The sequence below is a fragment of the Hordeum vulgare genome, chromosome 3H, assembly GCF_904849725.1.
Source record: "Hordeum vulgare subsp. vulgare chromosome 3H, MorexV3_pseudomolecules_assembly, whole genome shotgun sequence".
Lineage (NCBI taxonomy): Eukaryota > Viridiplantae > Streptophyta > Magnoliopsida > Poales > Poaceae > Hordeum > Hordeum vulgare.
In genome coordinates this window covers 325,422,537-325,434,359 of record NC_058520.1, presented here as the reverse complement: position 1 = coordinate 325,434,359, position 11,823 = coordinate 325,422,537, and positions in this window count along the sequence as shown.

Sequence of the window (11,823 nt, the reverse complement as noted above, 5' to 3'; positions counted from 1 at the left end):
GAACATAAATAGACAGGCCCTTCTCAGAGGGAAGCATTGATTTGCAGAGGTGCCAGAGCTCAAGCTTTGAAAACAGAGATAATAATTTTGGGTGGCATGCTTTCATTGTCAACGCAATGACTAAGAGTTCTCAATATCTTCCACGCTACGCATTCTATAGGCGGTTCCCAAACAGAAAAGTAAAGTTTTGACACCCCCACCACCAATCGATCACACTCCACGGCTAGCCGAATCCTCGGGTACCGTCCATACCAACATAAATCCTGGGGGAGTTTTCTTTGCAATTATCTTTTCGATTTGAGCATGGAACTGGGAATTCCAATTACCGCCCCCTTTCTCGTGAATGATAGTGAATAAACACATATCGAGGATAACACGCCTAGCATGGAAGATACCAATAGCCCCCTGTCACCACATGAGCGGTTCGGGCATGCAAAATAGATTATTTCTTGAAGGTTTAGAGAGTGGCACATGCAAATTTACTTGGAACGGCAGGTAGATACCACACATAGGTAGGTATGGTGGACTCATAAGGCACAACTTTGGGTTTATGGGAGTGGATGCACAAGCAGTATTCCCGCTTAGTAGAAGTGAAGGCTAGCAAAAGACTGGGAAGCGACCAACTAGAGAGCGACAACAGTCATCAAAATGCATTGAGATTAACCAACATTGAGTGCAAGCATGAGTAGGACATAAATCACCATGAACGTGAACATCATAGAGGCTATGTTGATTTTGTTTCAACTACATGCGTGAACATGCGCCAAGTCAAGCCACTTGAATCATTCAAAGGAGGATACCATCCTATCATACTACATCATAGTCATCTCAACATTCATGTGGGCAACCAAGACAAACCATTATAAGCTCCTAGCTAAGTAAGCATGGCATAAGCAACTATGATCTCTAAGCTGTCATTGCAAACATGTTTCTCTCACAACAAAGCTGAATCAGGCACGATGAGCTAGTCATATTTACAAAAACAAAATAGATCGAGTTCATACCAGCTTTTCCAGGCTCAATCACTTCATCATATATCGTCATTATTGCCTTTCACTTGCACGACCGAACGATGTGAACAATAATAAGAGTGCTCGTGCATTGGACTAAAGCTGGAATCTGCAGGCAAACACAAAGGAGAAGACAAAGTAATATGGCTCTTTGAAAGCTAAACAGGTATGCATGCAAGATCCACGAAACATTGTAACCAATATCTTCTACCTTGACCCAAAGAAAAAGAAAACTAATTATACGGGAAAGCTCCCAACAAACAAAAAAAGAAAAAAAGAAAATCTTTTTGGGTTTTCTCAAACTAGACAGACACACGAAAAGAAAACGAGAAAAAGAAGAGAAACTAGCATGGATGATACAGTGACAAAGTGTGAACACCGGCTAACAAAGTGAAAGCTTAAGCAAGAATGTAAAGTCGGTGAGAACACGTACTCCCCCAAGCTTAGGTTTTTGGCCTAACTTGGTCTACTCCAAAGGATGGTCCTGGCGAAACCCAAAATCATAATGGGGGTTATATGGGAGCGCTTCAGCCACTGCCTGAATAGCTGCCTCACGGAGACGAGCATCCCGTGCCTCCCTCTCATACTCCTCTGCCTCTCCTCTGGTTATGTAATATCTCCGTTTTACCTGAAAGCCAAAGAAAGTAGGAGCAGGAAGGGTAATATGGAAAACACGCTGTCGGTTAAATATCAAACGGTATAGGAGGGATTCGTCATCCCTCTCAAGGAACTGGTAGCGTGTCAAAGCGACGCGATCGAGGAAAGCTGTATGGAGTGGGGGATCTCCTTCACGGATGGGTACTCCAAGAAGATTTGCTATGCGAGTGGCATAGATCCCACCAAATAAACCCCCTTCAATAGCATTCTTATTCAGCCTCCTTGCTATAATAGCTCCCATGTTGAAGCTTTTGTCACCCATCACTGCGCTCTGAAGGATACTAAGGTCGGGTGCGCAGAGGTGACAATGCTCAATCTTTCCATTAATGCATCTGCCTATGAAGAGGGCAAAGTAATGCAAGGCAGGAAAATGAATACTCCCCATGGTAGCTTGCGTAATGTCTCTAGTTTCTCCAACTGTAATACGAGAGCAAAAATCTCTAACCGAAGATTTCGGAGGATCATTGAGGCTACCCCAAGTAGATATTTTGCAAATTCTATTGAAATCCTCTAAATCCATGGTATATGATACGTCCATTTTGCATCATGTTTTCATGTTGATATTTATCGCTTCTTTGGCTGTTATTTCACTTCACGATACTATTCTTATGCCTTTTCTCTCTTATTTTGCAAGGTTTATATAAATAGCGAGAATACCGGCAACTGGAATTCTGGCCTGAAAGTGGAGCAAAGTTGAGATACCTATTATGCGCAACTCCAAACGCCGTAAAAATCAACGGGGATTTTCCCGATTTATCAAAAATACTGGGCCGAAGAAGTGCCAGAGGGGCACCAGGGGGTGCCCACAAGCCTGCACGGCGCGACCACCCCCAGGCCGCGCCATGGGGGCTTGTGGGCAGCCCACTCGCCCCCCTCTTTTGCTATATGGAGGGTTTCGTCCAGAATTTTTTTTCAAGGAGGAGCTTTTTCATGGTTTCTCCGCCGCCACGAGGCGGAACTTGAGGAGAACAAATCTAGAGCTCCGACAGGACGATCCTGCCGGGGAAACTTCCCTCCCGGAGGGGGAAATCGTCACCATCGTCATCACCAACACTCCTCTCATCGAAGGGTACTCATCACCATCAACATCTTCATCAGCACCATCTCATCTCCAAACCCTAGTTCATCACTTGTAACCAATCTCCGTCTCGCGACTCCGATTGGTACTTGTAAGGTTGCTAGTAGTGTTGATTACTCTTTATAGTTGATGCTAGTTGGATTATTTGGTGGAAGAGTTTATGTTCAGATCCTTGATGCTACTCATTACCTCTCTGATCATGAATATGATTATGCTATGTGAGTAGTTACTTTTGTTCCTGAGGACATGGGATAAGCCATGCTAATAATAGTCATGTGAATTTGGTATTCGTTCGGTATTTTGATGTGTTGTATGTTGTTTTTCCTCTAGTGGTGTTATGTGAACGTCGACTACATAACACTTCACCATTATTTGGGCCTAGAGGAAGGCATTGGGAAGTAGTAAGTAGATGATGGGTTGCTAGAGTGACAGAAGCTTAAACGCTAGTTTATGCGTTGCTTCGTAAGGGGCTGATTTGGATCCACTAGTTTAATGCTATGGTTAGACTTTATCTTAATTCTTCTTTCGTAGTTGCGGATTCTTGTGAGAGGGGTTAATCATAAGTGGGATGCTTGTCCAAGTAAGGGAAATACCCATACGCCGGTCCACCCACATATCAAACTATCAAAGTAACGAAAGCGAATCATATGAACATGATGAAACTAGCATGACAGAAATTCCCGTGTGTCCTCGGGAGCGTTTTTCCTCCTATAAGACTTTGTCCAGGCTTGTCCCTTGCTACAAAAGGGATTGGTCCACTTGCTGCACCGTTGCTACTTTTGTTACTTGTTGCTTGCTACGAATCATCTGACCACACAATCACTTGTTACCGACAATTTCAGTGCTTGCAGATATTTCCTTGCTCAAAACCACTTGTCAGATCCTTCTGCTCCTCGTTGGGTTCGACACTCTTACTTATCGAACAGACTACGATTGATCCCCTATACTTGTGGGTCATCGAGACTCTTTTCTGGCGCCGTTTCCGGGGAGTGAAGCGCCTTTGGTAAGTGGAACTTGGTAAGGAAACATTCATATAGTGTGCTGAAATTTATTGTCACTTGTCACTATGGATACTAATCCTTTGAGGGGCTTGTTCGGGGTATCTTCACCTCGAACGGAAGCACAAAGAGTTGCTCCTCAACCTGCTGCACCTACTGAAAATATTTGCTTTGAATTTCCTTCAGTTATGCTTGAGAAACTACTGGCTAATCCTTTTACAGGAGATGGAACATCACATCCAGACTTGCATCTAATCTATGTAGATGAACTTTGTGGTTTATTTAAGCTTGCAGGTGTGCCCGAGGATGAGGTCAAGAAGAAGGTCTTTCCTTTATCTTTGAAGGATAAGGCGTTTACATGGTATAGGCTATGTGATGATACTGGATCATGGGACTACAATCGGTTGAAATTGGAATTTCATCAAAAGTTTTATCCTATGCATTTAGTACATCGTGATCGGAATTATATTTACAATTTTTGGCCTCGTGACAGATAAAGCATTGCTCAAGCTTGGGGGAGGCTTAAATCAATGCTATATTCATGCCCCAATCATGAGCTCTTGAGAGAAATTATCATTCAGAACTTCTATGCTCGGCTTTCTCATGATGATCGCACCATGCTTGACACTTCTTGTACCGGTTCTTTTATGAAGAGAGATATTGACTTCAAGTGGAATTTATTGGAGAGAATTAAACGCAACTCTGAAGATTGGGAGCTTGAAGAAGGTAAGGAGTCAGGTATGAATTTCATGTTTGATTGCGTTAAATCCTTTGTTGAGACAAATACCTTTAGTGACTTTAGCGCTAAGTATGGACTTGACTCTGAGATAGTAGCTTCACTGTGTGAATCCTTTGCTGCTCATATTGATCTCCCCAAAGAGAAGTGGTTTAAATATCATCCTCCTTTGGAAGTCAATGTAGTCAAACCCACTCCAGTTGAAGAGAAAGTCATTGCCTATAGTGATCGTGTTGTTCCCAGTGCTTACATTGAGAAACCACCTTTCCCTGTTAGGATAAAGGATCATTCTAAAGCTTCAACTGTGATACGTAGAGGCTACATTAGAACACCTACACCCCCTAAGCAAATTAGAGATGAACCTAGCATTGCTATTATCAAAGATCTTCTGTCTGAAGAAGTTGAGGGACATGATACTCACTTTTGTGAAGATGCTGCTAGAATTGCTAAACCTCACGTTAGAGACAAACATAGGCATGTTGTTGGCAGGCATGTGGTTTCTGTTAAGATAGGAGATCATTGTTATCATGGCTTATGTGACGTGGGTGCTAGTGTTAGTGCAATACCTCAATCCTTATACGATGAAACCAAAGATGAGATTGCACCTGTTGAGATAGAGCCTATTGATGTCACTATTCAGCTGGCCAATAGAGATACTATCTGCCCTATGGGAATTGTTAGGGATGTTGAAGTCTTGTGTGGTAAAACGAAGTATCTTGCTGATTTCCTCGTTCTTGCTACCGGACAAGATAGCTTTTGTCCCATCATATTTGGCAGACCCTTCCTCAATACCGTCAATGCTCATATTGACTGTGAGAAGCAAACTGTCATGCTTGCCTTTGAAGGTGTGTCACATGAGTTCAATTTCTCTAAGTTTGGTAGACAACCTCATGAAAAGGAGTTGCCTAGTAGGGATGAAACTATTGCCTTAGCCTCTATGGTCGTGCCTCCTACTGATCCCTTAGAGCAATACTTGCTTGAGCATGAAAATGATATGCATATGGATGAAAGGGATGAAATAGATAGAGTTGTCTTAGAGCAATATCCTATCCTTAAGAATAATCTGCATGTTGAACTGCTTGGGAATCCACCCCCACCAAAGGGTGATCCTGTGTTCGAGCTTAAACAGTTGCCTGATAATCTTAGGTATGCCTATCTTGATGAAAATGAGATATATCTTGTTATTATTAGTGCTAGCCTCTCAGAGCATGAAGAAAAGAAGTTACTAAAAACTCTGAGGAAGCACCGTGCTGCTATTGGATATACTCTTGATTATCTTAAGGGCATTAGTCCTACCCTATGCGAGCACAAGATTAAAACTGATCCTGACTTCAAACCAGTTGCTGATCATCAAAGGAGATTAAATCCTAAGATGAAAGAGGTAGTAAGAAGAAAAATAGTAAAGCTCCTAGAAGCACGTATCATCTATCCTGTTGCTCATAGTGATTGGGTGAGTACGGTGCATTGCATCCCGAAGAAGGGAGGCATTACCGTTGTCCCTTATGATAAGGATGAATTGATCCCTCAGAGAATTATTACTGGCTATAGGATGGTGATCGATTTTAGGAAATTGAATAAAGCCACTAGGAAAGATCATTACCCTTTGCCTTTTATCGACCAAATGCTAGAAAGGCTATCCAAACACACACACTTCTGCTTTCTAGACGGTTATTCTGGTTTCTCCCAAATACCAGTTGCACAATCTGATCAGGAGAAAACCACTTTCACCTGCCCTTTCGGTACCTTTGCTTATAGACGTATGCCTTTTGGCTTATGTAATGCACCTGCCACCTTTCAAAGATGTATGATGGCTATATTCTTTGACTTTTGTAAAAAGATTGTTGAGGTTTTCATGGATGACTTCTCCGTTTACGGGTCTTCCTTTGATGATTGCCTCAGCAACCTTGATCGAGTCTTACAGAGATGTAAAGACACCAATCTTGTCTTGAATTGGGAGAAGTGCCACTTTATGGTTAATGAAGGCATCATCTTAGGACATAAAATTTCTGAAAGAGGTATTAAAGTCGATAAGGCTAAGGTTGATGCAATCGAGAAAATGCCATACCCACAAATATCAAAGGGATAAGAAGTTTCCTTGGTCATGCTAGTTTCTATAGAAGGTTCATTAAAGACTTCTCTAAGATTTCTAGGCCTCTTACCAATCTCTTGCAAAAGGATATTCCTTTTGTTTTTGACAATGATTGTGAGGAAGCCTTCGAAATACTTAAGAGGGCTTTGATAACTGCACCTATTGTTCAACCACCTGATTGGAACTTACCTTTTGAGATCATGTGTGACACTAGTGATTATGTTGTTGGTGCTGTTCTAGGGCAAAGAGTTGATAAGAAGTTGAATGTTATTCACTACGCTAGTAAAACTCTAGACAGTGCCCAGAGAAACTATGGTACTACGGAGAAGGAATTTTTAGCAGTCGTGTTTGCATGTGAAAAGTTCAGGTCTTACATAGTTGATTCCAAAGTCACTATTCACACTGATCATGCTTCTATTAAGTACCTCATGGAGAAGAAGGACGCTAAACCTAGACTTATCAGATGGGTTCTCTTGCTACAAGAATTTGATTTGCACGTTGTCGACAGAAAGGGTGCTGATAACCCGGTAGCAGATAACTTGTCTAGGTTGGAGAACGTTCTTGATGACCCACAACCTATTGATGATAGCTTTCCCGATGAGCAATTTAATGTCATCAATGCTTCACGTAGTGCACCGTGGTATGCTGATTATGCGAACTATATCATTGCCAAATATATACCACCTAGTTTCACATACCAGCAAAAGAAGAAATTCTTCTTTGACTTGAGACACTACTTTTGGGATGATCCTCACCTTTATATGGAAGGAGTAGATGGTGTTATTAGACGTTGTGTACCTGAACATGAACATGGATAGATCCTACAGAAGTTTCACTCCGAGGCCTACGGAGGACACCATGCCGGAGATAGAATTGCACACAAGGTATTGCAATCAGGTTTCTATTGGCCCACTCTCTTCAAGGATGCCCGTAAGTTTGTCTTGTCGTGTGATGATGTCAAAGAATAGGTAATATTAGCAAACGTCAGGAAATGCCTATGAACTATTCACTTGTCATTGAATCATTTGATGTCTGGGGCTTTGATTATATGGGACCTTTTCCAAAATCCAACGGGTATACTCATATCCTGGTTGATGTTGATTATGTAACTAAGTGGGTAGAAGCTATCCCCACTAGTAGTGCTGATCACAACACCTCTATCAAGATGCTGAAAGAAGTTATCTTCCCTAGATTTGGAGTCCCTAGATATCTAATGACCGACGATGGTTCACACTTCATTCATGGTGCTTTCCGTAAAACGCTTGCTAAGTACGATGTCAACCATAGAATTGCGTCTCCCTATCACCCTCAGTCCAGTGGTCAAGTAGAGCTAAGTAATAGAGAGATTAAACTGGTTCTGCAAAAGACTGTCAACAGGTCTAGAAAGAATTGGTCTAAGAAGCTCGATGATGCACTGTGGGCTTATAGAACTGCCTATAAGAATCCCATGGGCATGTCTCCGTACAAAATGGTGTATGGGAAAGTATGTCACTTACCTCTTGAGCTAGAGCATAAAGCTTATTGGGCAATCAAAGAGCTCAACTTTGATTTCAAACTTGCCGGTGAGAAGAGGTTATTTGATATTAGCTCGCTTGATGAGTGGAGAACTCAGTTATATGAGAATGCCAAGCTGTTCAAAGAGAAGGTTAAGAGGTGGCATGATAAGAGGATACAAAAGCGTGAGTTCAATGTAGGTGATTATGTCTTGCTATATAACTCTCGTTTAATATTCTTTGCAGGCAAGCTTCTCTCTAAATCGGAAGGTCCCTATGTTGTTGAGGAAGTATATCGTTCCGGTGCTATCAAGATCAACAACACGGAAGGTAATTGTCCGAGAGTTGTAAATGGGCAGAGAATCAAGCATTATATCTCAGGTACTCCTATAAATGTTGAAAGCAATATCATCAATACCATAACTCCGGAGGAATACCTAAGGGATGTTTATCAGCCTGTTTCAGACTCTGAAAACGAAGAGGTATGTGATTCGGTAAGAAAACAGAGTCCAAAACATTTCCAGTAGGAAATTTTCTCCGTTTTGGAATATTTGAAATTTTTTTACAAAAATTGGAAGTACTCCAAAAAGTGCGCGAGGAGGCGACAAGCCTGCATGGCGCGGGCCCACCCCCTGGCCGCGCCGTGAGGGCTTGTGGCCACCTCGTGCGCCTCCCGGACTCCATTTTTGTGCGGGGTACCCCTTCTGGTCTGAAAAAATCAATATATATACTTCCGTTTGGTTTGACCCCTGCATCATGCAGATTTCCTGTGTTTTTCGTTTCGAGCCTGTTTCCGTTGCAGATCTAGATCGCCATGACTTCCCCAAAAGCTCCTAAGGACAAGATCTTTGAGAAGGTCATCAATCCTTACCTCACGAAGTGCTGCAACACCCTTAATCTATCGAGATGCGTCAGGGGATGTTGCACATCCGTGATGTTGAGGGGCCTAAGAAGACCGGAAGCATGGAGACGAGGCTCCAAGCAATGGAGCAACAAGTCTTCAAGTGCCAAGGGATGGTGGAGCGTGGACTCAGCGCCAACCACATGATGATCACGGAGTTCACCAACAAGCACAAGATTGATGCCAATGACATTGGGAAGCACCTCTCCAGGCTCTATGACAGGGTTGATCAACTCCAGGGCTAGATCTATGACCCACAGAACCAAAACTGTGAGTATGAGTATAGATTTAAATCAATAAGGTTGGTTGCAGATTTGAGGATTCCGGAGACTCGTTCATCTTTCCATGATGGAGCACCTATGCCTTGGAAGACGGAGGATCAAACTCATGTTGCAACAACTCCACCATCACCTCCAAAGGAAGACAACTGAGTATTGGTATGGGCAATCCCCTTGGCTTTTTCCAAGCTTGGGGGAGTTGCCCCGGTATCGTATCACCATCACATCTTTTGTCTTTACCTTTGTTTTAGTTTTCCTTTTCAGTTTTCTTTTTTCTCTAGTAGTTTAAAAGTCTTAGTGTTTTAGTCTTGAGTTTTGCGTTGTGTCACCCCTGATGTATTCTTGCTCGTGAGCCATATAATAAAGAGTGTCTTAGTTGAAGGGCTTTGCCTCTTGCCATGACCAAAAGAGTGAGAATAGAACAAAAGCATGAAAGATCATGTAACGATCTTATGGGAAGTGATGGCTTCACATATAAAAAGAATGAGGATTGAAACTTGTTGAGGGTAGGCAAACGTAGAGCTTGGTCATTGTTGCAATTAATGTAACACCCAGATTTTGGCCTTCCTAACTAATTAACTTATTTCAAAAATCAGGACCAATTAAAATATTTTTGTGAATGCTTGTGATGCTTGGAGTGACTATTGTTTGCCTGGTTGCTTGAGTGCATGTGATTGCTCCCCAATAATTCTCTCCATCTTCCAACTCACCTCCTCATTCCATGATCTCGTGCCTAATGATCATGCCATGTGTTTAGTATAAATATCTATTTTCACCAAATATTATTTTCACCAAAAAGCATTTCTTTGAATTAAAACTTCAAACCCGTGAGATGAGGTTTGTACTACAAGTCCTCAAATTAGGGAATTTCTTTTGCACCAATTATTTTATTTAAAACCTATTATCAAAATGTCTTCCAAAAACCACCATATTATTATTTTAAAAGTTATTTTATTATTTTATTTAAAAGCCTTTCTGTGAGGCCAGAAATGGTCTCTTATGAAGGAAAGTTATTTTTATTGCTTCCAAAATATTTAAGGAAATTTAGGGAAACTCAGTGGATATATTTATTCCATATTTACGAGTTTCAACACATGGTCATGATCAAAATATTGGGAAAACACCTCCAAAACCATCCCTGCCTATTTCAAGCTTTTGGAATATTTCTATAAGAAATATTCTCAATAAATTCTAGTAAAATTCTAGCATGTCATCTATGATATTATTGACGATATTGCCAAGCTTCAATTCAATCCAAGTTGATTTGGCTCCCCTAATCACTCTAAAACCCTATCTGCTCAGAATCAAATTTGAGCAAACTCTACATAGTGAAGTGTCTCCAATTGTGCTCAAATTTGGTGGGCGTGTTCTAATACTCCAATTAGGCATCCACACCAAGTGGTACACCATGGAGAATAGAGGAACTTGTCCTAAGACCCTCAAAACCCTCTTTGTTGATTTCTGACTTTGGTAAACTTTACATTATAAAGTTTCTCCCATTAACGTCAAACTTTTTCTGCATGCCTTAATGCTCAAATAATGCCCCTACACCAAATATTGGATTTGTGGGAATTTATTTGAATAGGGTTCTAAGCAGAAACCCATTTATGCCCATTTCTCAGGGTTTTCAAGTCTACATTCGAAAACTTCTCCAGCAAATGCCAAATTTGGTGTGCAAGCCTAATTTCATCTATTATTTGATATTGTTAAGTTTCATAGCCATTGGAACCCATCTGGTAGCCTAACCACAGATCAAACACCTTGTGTGCACTCACTAATTTGGCTTATTTTGCCCCTTCCACTTTTACCCTTGAGCTCAATTTTCTACTACAGCCTCACATAGTTGCATTTCAACTCCAGTAACATTCCCATGGCCACTGGTCAATTATTGGAGAAGGTCCCTATGTAACTTTCTCTCATTTTCACCCTTGGCAGCACTATTTTACCTCTCTTCCCATTCTTCTGCTTAACCCAAGGCCCCCAATTCTTTCCAGAGCCTCTCTAGTGTGTCATAGCTTCATTTAAAGCCAAGATATGATATGCTCATGGGGAGAAAATGAGCAGCACCTCCTCAAGTTGATTTCTAGCTGAAATGTGGCTTTGTACAACAAGTACTAGCTACACTTGCTTTCTTGAGCTGAAACTTTGTAGTCTTGTAGTCCTTCTATTAAGAAGACTGCTAGACATGCTTTTCTTCCTGTATCTCTGAAGTTAGAGCCCTATCTTCCCACCTTAAGTTTGCTGTTGCAAACTTAACAACAATCAAACTCATCTCTAACCAACCTCAACTGCTTCCAAACTCCAGAGTCTCCCTCTTGCATGGGTGCCCTACATGCCAGACATGTTTGAGTGGTCTTGTGTGCCCTGTGGACGTGAGTGGCCATGGTGACCACCTCCCTGGCATGCAGAAACGGTGTTCTGCACCTTGTCTTCTTTCTCTAGGGCGTTTCCCACCGTTTCATCATGTCTTAGAGCACCAGAGCATCCCCTTTGACTAGTCCAAGCTCTCCCCGACGCCAGCTTGCCTCCAAAACCTCTGTGGCACACGTGTCTACCCCGTGCCCTCGGAGCTCCAGAGAGCTC